Source organism: Eurypyga helias, unplaced genomic scaffold (genome assembly GCF_000690775.1).
Source record: "Eurypyga helias isolate BGI_N326 unplaced genomic scaffold, ASM69077v1 scaffold17296, whole genome shotgun sequence".
Lineage (NCBI taxonomy): Eukaryota > Metazoa > Chordata > Aves > Eurypygiformes > Eurypygidae > Eurypyga > Eurypyga helias.
In genome coordinates, this window is record NW_010256237.1 from 19273 (window position 1) to 27156 (window position 7884).

The window sequence follows — 7884 nt, forward strand, 5'->3', positions numbered from 1 at the left end:
CTCGCTCCTTGCGCTAACCCTTCTTTAACGTGGGCGACCACAGCGGATCCCCTACCATGCGTCTCGCTCCAGCAGTTAGGTACGTTTTCTGCGTTAGCAACGAGGTTTCATCGGTCACTTCCTCATTTATTTGGCCTCTGCAAATTTCTTCATCCTAGTGTTTTGTTTCTTCCAGGTGACTAGTAAGAAATACAGCTCAAGAGCTAACTCCTTCACGTTCTCACTAGACAGAGATTCACTTGAGCCTCCGCTTGCCTTTAAAGCTGCCCTCTTCCTACTCCCTTTAATATGAACCTTATTGATTTCGTACTGGCTTGGTTTCTCACTGAAAATGGCGTGCAATTACTGTCAAGTGCCAAGCGAAGGCTAAGATGAACACCTGTACTTAAGAACCGAACTGAAACAATTAACACTAATTGTTTCTATTTCTCCCAGTCCAGGCTGAGTGACATTGCCTTAATTCTTTCCTGAACGCTTTGTTACTTATTCCATTATTGTACCTGGGATTGATGTCTTAGTCTGATGGGATTATAATCATTAAGGTTGTCCTACTTCTCTTCATTATTACTGCATACTAGCATTCTTTCAAACTCCTTACACTGCTGCAAGATGTAAAGAGCTTTCTGGAAAAAAAATTACATAAACCCCCTGTTCTCAGGCCAGAGAGCTTCGAGCCAAGATACGTATCAAAGCAGAAGAGCCTGGTCAGACTGGGTGGGCAATAGCATTAAACTGGTTTTCATTATTATTATTAAAGAGATACTAAAATACCTGATTAGAGAGAAGTTCCCTGCGTATGGATAAATAACTGGCAAAAGACAGGATACCAGACAGAAAGAAATAAGTATCGGGAAGAAGTTCTTCCCAGAGAGGGTGGTGAGGCACTGGGACAGGTTGCCCAGAGAAGCTGTGGATGCCCCATCCCTGGAAGTGTTCAAGGCCAGGCTGGACAAGGCTTGGAGCAACCTGGTCTAGTGGAAGGTGTCCCTGCCCATGGCAGGGGGGTTGGAACTGGATGAGCTTTAAGGTCCCTTCCAACCCAAACCATTCTGTGATAAGAAATGCTCAGGTCTCACAGACAACCCGCGGAACCTGCACAGCTCGATATTCCTGAATGACCTGAAAAAGTGAGGAAAAATAGCAATCCAACAAAATTTACTGATGATGCCAAGACGTTCAGGTAGTAAAGGCTCGTGGTAACTGCGATGAATCTCAGAACCTTCACAGACTGTGCCTGAGCCATTAAATTTGAAATAGATAAACGTGAAGTGATACAGGAGGTAAAAAACAGATCCAACTTCCTACATGAACGGATGGACTCAGAGCTGATCATTGTTACTCAAGGGGGATATTTAAGGGTTTATATAGTTAATTCCTTTAAAATACAAGCTCAACTCTGAAGAGCTAATAAGAATTTTAGAATTCCAGTTTTAAGAACTAGGAAAAACTGAACAAACCAGAATTCATTAAGCTGGTGTAGGAATCCAGAAGCAGGCCTGCATCTTTTAACTGCACGCAGCTGTGATCCTCCCCATGTCAACAGGCTGCAAAGGAACTGGAAACGACTTGGAGCAGGGCAGCACAGATGACTGAAGTACAACAACAGCATCCATGTGAGGAACTACGGTGGCAGGACCAGAAAAAAGACAGTCTGGAAGAAGCACAACCGCGGAAGCAGATGACTACAGACATTCCTCTAAGATCCTAAGCGGTGGTGAGGAAAGCTGGGGCCTGAGTGTTCAGGCTTTAAAACGAGGACAAGGGCACACGGGATGAGCCAGGTTCACAGCAAAGACAGGGCGGCCTCCCAGCAGGGCACGCAGCAAAGCGTCGCTCCTTCTACCAGACTGGAGCTTTTTACATGCATAATTTCTTAGTCAGAGGTTTCTCTTTAAGCTCCCTTTATCTCCCAGTTACTTTTCGTGCTTTTGAGCTTCCGTTTTGTATTTTCTACTTTCAGTTTCTACTCTTCTCCTATTTCATCTGTAGGGCTTTCTTGCATTGTTCTGAAGCACAAACAAAACAGATGCCTTCCCTTCCAACTCAGGTTATTTAATCCGCTTCCAACACTCGATTGGGTAAAAATATCACAAAAAGAGGTTCCTGAAACATCTTTTTTAAGCCTGTTTAAGCCAAAATTGTTAGAAACTAAAACCACAATATGTGCAAACAGAACTCTCCGCCTCAACATGGTCACTGCATCGTGTTTCGCCAACACCAAACTCAGCAAGGGCCTTCTGGGCTGCGGCAAGTTTTCTTTGTTCTCGACTACCTGTAAAATTCACCCCTATGCTGTCCCCTCCCTATTTCCAAATAATTAGTAAATTAACACCATTTCAGAACCCAGAGAAGATGACTAATCCCAGCATTTCTCTCCTGCCTTACTCCACCACGACCAGTCCCTCTCCAGGGCTGGGACTACGGGGGCACAAAGCAGTATGTTGTCCTCAGGAACTGTGTCTGCCATTGCTGTCTTTCCACCCTCACTTAACATCCTTGTTACTTTGCCCCTACTGACTACATCTTTCTTATCTGTAGGTATGATGATTTACAAGAGCACCACTCTTATGCAATACCGAGTCCCAAGATTACTTTGCACAAAGTAAGATTAGAGCTTAATATTGAGGTAATTATAGTAGATCTGTGGATTTCCACTTGTGTGCGATCTGCAAAATGCTTTGCAATTGTGCCAGTTTGTTTCTTGGTATCCTCTCTTCCCAGACACCTCCAGTATGCCAAAGGGGATGTGAGGAACCCACACACAAAACAAGGCAGGTTCTGCTTGGGCGTGATGTCTTTAGGTACCCACCACTGCCCCGCAGCTGGCAGCAGAAGCACATACAGACAGGGGAAACTAACACTAACCCTGCCAGACAACCATCTTTTTGTACCTCTAGCTGACGCTCTACCCCCTCTTCCCCCACCACATCTGTGGAGATTGCACTGGCTCAGATCAGCACCCACCAAGTCCAGCGCCCTGCCTGATACACGCAGGTATCTCAGGTGACAGAGGGTAAAAGGAGGAGGAAACGCATCGATACCTCTGCAAGTGTATTTTCTCAGTTTCCAGCTTGGGGGTGTTAGCTTGTTTTCACCTTTGTGCTCAACGGTCCATTTGAGAGCATTTTCTTCTGTTTGATTCTGAAGCCACATAAACCATTGTCACTGAAGGCACACTGTGGCACTGCATTCTGCGATCTCCGTACAGACTGTGGGAGAGGCACCGTACAGACTGCGGGAGAGACACCGTCAGTTTAGATCTAGACCAGACCAGGCTCAGCCATGTCTTTGCCAATCTGAAGGGTTCAAACCTTTTTAAGCATCCCTTGTATGGAGTCCATCCTTCACCCTGATCGTTCTTCTCAGCCTCCTCTCTGCTTTCCTGGTGTCTCACAGTCCGCCTTCCTTCGCGCAAAACCACAGTGCTAAGAGACCAGAGCCATGATGCTGTCCTGTTTTCTTTACTCCTCTCCCCAAAGCCCCTCACACGTGCTCACATGATCACTGTTGAACCTTAAACTTGCATTTTCACAGAATTACAACAAGCTCTTCCTCCTAAGCGGCAATAATTAACTTGCACCCCACCAGTGCATAAACAAACTAAACTCCCCAAACTTTGTATTTATCTGGAACAAATTTTATTTGACAGTTTACTGCCTGTAATTCCGTGTCAGAAGGACGAGCTGCAATTCTTCCTAGTTAGCTTGTGTCTTTTCTTCCCATACTGCTCGACACCTCTCTCACCAGACCGCTTATGAGTATGCTGCACAGTACAGCTGTAACACAGAACCCTATTCTTCTCTTGTCCCAAACTTCCCTTCTCGCTGCTTGCCGAATCATTGAGACACTCCCGCAGATTGGAGCAGCACTGTTTCCTCTGCAAATGCCACCCTGACCTTCTCCCAGTGGAAGCTGTTAGTCCAGCTGGTTACTTTTCTTAAAAAATATACTTCATTTTTGGAAAAGGTATGGAACTCTGCTATCCCACTGAACTATCCCTAAGAACTGTTACCGTGTAAGCCATCTTCTATTTCTCTGGATTCAAGGTATGAAGTGAGAAGTTACACAGCATAATTAGTAATTCGGTCATTTCAGGCCCCGGTTCCCTTTGGAACCCTTGGGCAAGCACCATCTGGTCTTGGCATTTTGTAACTTTATTTACTACTGTGCTCCCACTTCAAGCAGAGACGTATCTTCCAATGAGTCCTGTTCCCTGTAAAGAGGATTTCTGGCATAGGAACCTCTTCAGACTCCTCCACAGTAAGCAGGAACACCCATAAGTAATTTAACTTTCTATGGATGGCTTCACCATCAACTATTTCTTTCACTTCTATCATCTATCGGCCCTCCAGACTCCAGTACCTTTCTTGCTTCTGATGGACTTGGAAAATGGTTTCTTTTTCTCTTGCTGTTAGTCAAGGTTGCTCAGAGTCTTTCTGGCGGGTCCTCATATTTTTCATTTGACTTGCCAGAGTTCATGTCCTTATTTACTTTTCTGGTCAGCTTCATGACTTGAACTTTCTGAAGGCTGTATTCTTATTTCTAATGCTTGCTTTATCCCAAACTGCATGCTCACTCTCATCTGTCAACATTCCACAGTATAATTTAAAATCTTCCCAACAACACTTTCAATTTCAAGCTCAGAAGCCTAGTTCTGCTGTGGTTTACATGGAACCCAGCCTTTCCAAACAGCTTTTGGACTGAGGTTCAAGAAACGAGCCAACTCACTTTGTCAGTACCAAGTCAAGATCCTACTGTAAGACGGCCTTCTCACCTTGTCCAGCTTCAACAGAGCAGATAGAAGGTGAATAACCAGCCTCCAGGTGTAAACCAGAAGAAAGACATTAGCAAGGAATGCAAACAGAGGTAACTGTCACTTGGAGAGCTGCTGGTTCTTTCAAACCACTGACAGGCACAAAGGCACCCTTCCTTAAACTGTGAAAACAGGAGGAATCACTTTGTACACATCCATGCCCGCAATCTGCTCCAAACTGACAGTTCAATCTGCTCCAAACATGACAGTTCAATCACTCACTATACGGTCAGGTGAGACTGAATTATTTATTGTCCCAAAGCACCGCTGAGAGATTGAATTCAGTCCCTTTCTGATTAAAAGCTGCAATAAAGACCGCAAACAAAAACCCCACAACTGTCAGAGCCTGAGGAAAGCAAGACCTCACAGTCATTGTGGGGGTACTGCCCAGTTTTACTTGGTACACTAGTGACTCCCCATCTGTTCCTTCTAGTAGGGACCTGGGCCATGAAGGCTGGTCAAAGACAGTGAACCTTGTGCTGATGAGTTCAATTTAGATGATTCACTTAGGAAGGACTGGCTGTTAGTGCTTGTGTACCCAACAGTGGATCACAAATACCTTAATTAAAAGGTGGTCTACAGATATCTTAGTTCATTTACTGTCTCAAATGTCCTTCACAAGTGAAAACACAGTGATAGGAAAAGGACAGGAGAACATGGACACATCGGTGTTGCCCTACCAACTCCAATTATGATCTTGGTTGCTTTTATTCAGTTCAGAATGAGGTGAGAACAGAGATCTCATCAAGGCCAGAAGGCACCCGGTGCCTAACAGCAGTGTGAAACGGCTCAAAGCACTGGAGCCAGTCTTTTGGGATACTTGTTCCTATTTCTGAGATGATCCCAAAAGTAACACTCAACTAACTCTTCCGACTAAGCCACCTAGCTCTTCATACAGTGCCGAGCGTTGCAGAAGAGAACCACACCGACAGGCAAGGAGCAGAGGACTTGCATCCCGCATGTGCATAGCCGTGTCCCCGGCAACGACGGTGAGCTGACGCTCGGCGCCTCGGCGTGTTTCTTTTGCACAGCACTGTTCTGTACCACGAGGTTTCACCTTTATTGCTTGTTTACTAGGATGGACTCGTCAGGGATCAATTTAAGATTGCAAGGGCACGCTGGCTAGCCTTTATCAACATACTGACTTCCTCGAACTCACTGACTGAACTCTTCCTCCACATCAGTTAAACTGCGCTTGAAGACAAATTTTAAGACAACGGAGCGGTACATGAGAGTGGAAATGGATGTGGAGCAACACAAGCCAGTTTAGAGGTTAGTATAAAAGGTAACTGTGTCTGAGTGGAGACTTGGAAATGACATCACAGCAGCAGGGCATAAAATGTTACCGAGCCGGGATGAGAAGATACCATAGGCTAGTGAGAAGGTGGGAGTCAAGGTCAGAAATTTCTAAGGCTGAGTGGGCCGCAGAAAATGGTGTGAAGAGCCCACAGGGCTTGGGGCAGTCTAAGTACGTTGACACAAAAAGCGTAAAAAGCAGGAAAACCAAGTGACCATTTCAAAAATGAGGAAAGATGATGACATTCCTAAGCCCCTCTGATCTATCAAACTGTTTTTATTTGGAATTTGCTTATCTGAAGCACTGTTGCTAGCCCTACATCCTGGTGGCAGTTAAGATCATTTAGGATGTTTTTACTGTCAATTCCTGGCTCAGAGAACTCCCCGCCCCTGGCGCTCAACTCCTGTGGCACTGGGCCAGAGCGTGAGTTTGGTGAACTAGGAGGGGTAACGCAAGAGCTGCTCGCCTTAGCTCTGTGACTGAATTTCTTTCACCCCTTGTGTGAAGGTGCCTTTATGTCTCCAGAAATTATTTTAAAAAAAACACCACATATTTTAGTGTTAAATGATACAAATTGCCCATTAAAATTCATTTATGTCAAGCATTTATGCCGAATATGCTGTTAAGCATTCCAGTGAACTAATTAAAATGAAATAAGGCTAATGGCAATTTTTCTTTTTTTAAACAGACAACCTTGGTCCAAATCAGAGTCAGAATTAGTCTGCACGCTTGAAACAGAAATGCTAGTGCTGTGTGGCTGGAGAGCTGGGGAAGGCCAGAGCAGGGCAGGAAGAGGGCACACAGATGCATCAGAAAAGCCTTCAACAGAGAGTTAATATTTCCACAAACAACCTTTGCAGGGGGAGAGAGAGACTTCGTATTTCCCTACGGGGGGGAAAAATCCCCAAATAAAGCCATTGGAGAATCTAGCACGTCGAGTCACAAACATTTAGGACAAGTAAAATTAATTTTTGAGATTTCTGAGATATAAAGAGGCTTATAAAAGTTTGCTTTTAGAAGAAACACTGTTTCAAAATCACACAGACGGCAGAAGGGTTACCTAGTGTAAGCTCTTGGGGGGGAAGCAACAACCAACTTAACATTCCCTAGGCAGGTCTAAGGATTTCGGTTTCTGGGAATCCTGCAGCACATAGGAGCAGTGGGAACCACTGCTTATGAAGGGTTCCCTGCAACAAGCAGGTGAACTGTACCGGGAGAGAAACAAAAGCTGGATGTGAGGCAGCAACGAAAAAACCAAACAAACCCGGCTGCAGACACCTCACAGAGGCAGACTTAAAGGGGTATCAGGGTCGTTAAGGCATCGTTTAACGGGGACAATACTTTGTCCCAAGAGCATGCGGTAACTTTAACTCTAAACCTCTACAGTAAGTTTTGGGGTCTTTTGTCAGACCCAAACGCAACCGAAGCAGTCCCGAGGTTTCTCTCGTCCCTGCAGGAACCGGCTTCCTGGCAAAGAGGGTTTTAGGTGGCGTGTAATTTGGAGCTGGGTAGTTTTCGGGCCAAGGTAAGGCTGCTGGGCCGCAGGTGGCCCACCGCGCTCGCAGTCCCTTGTAAACCAAACCCAAGCGCCCTGGGCCCGCCGAGGCGGCACCGGCACTAGCCCAAACGGAACTTTGCGGTGACGCTCCGAGTGGCGATTTCTGCCCCAGCAGCCCAAAGTTTAAACGGTCGCCAATCCCGGGAAGTTATTTCCGCAGGAGCGAAGGCCCCCGGGGAGGCCCCGCTGGCGCGGCCCGGCCCCAGGCCCCGGCTC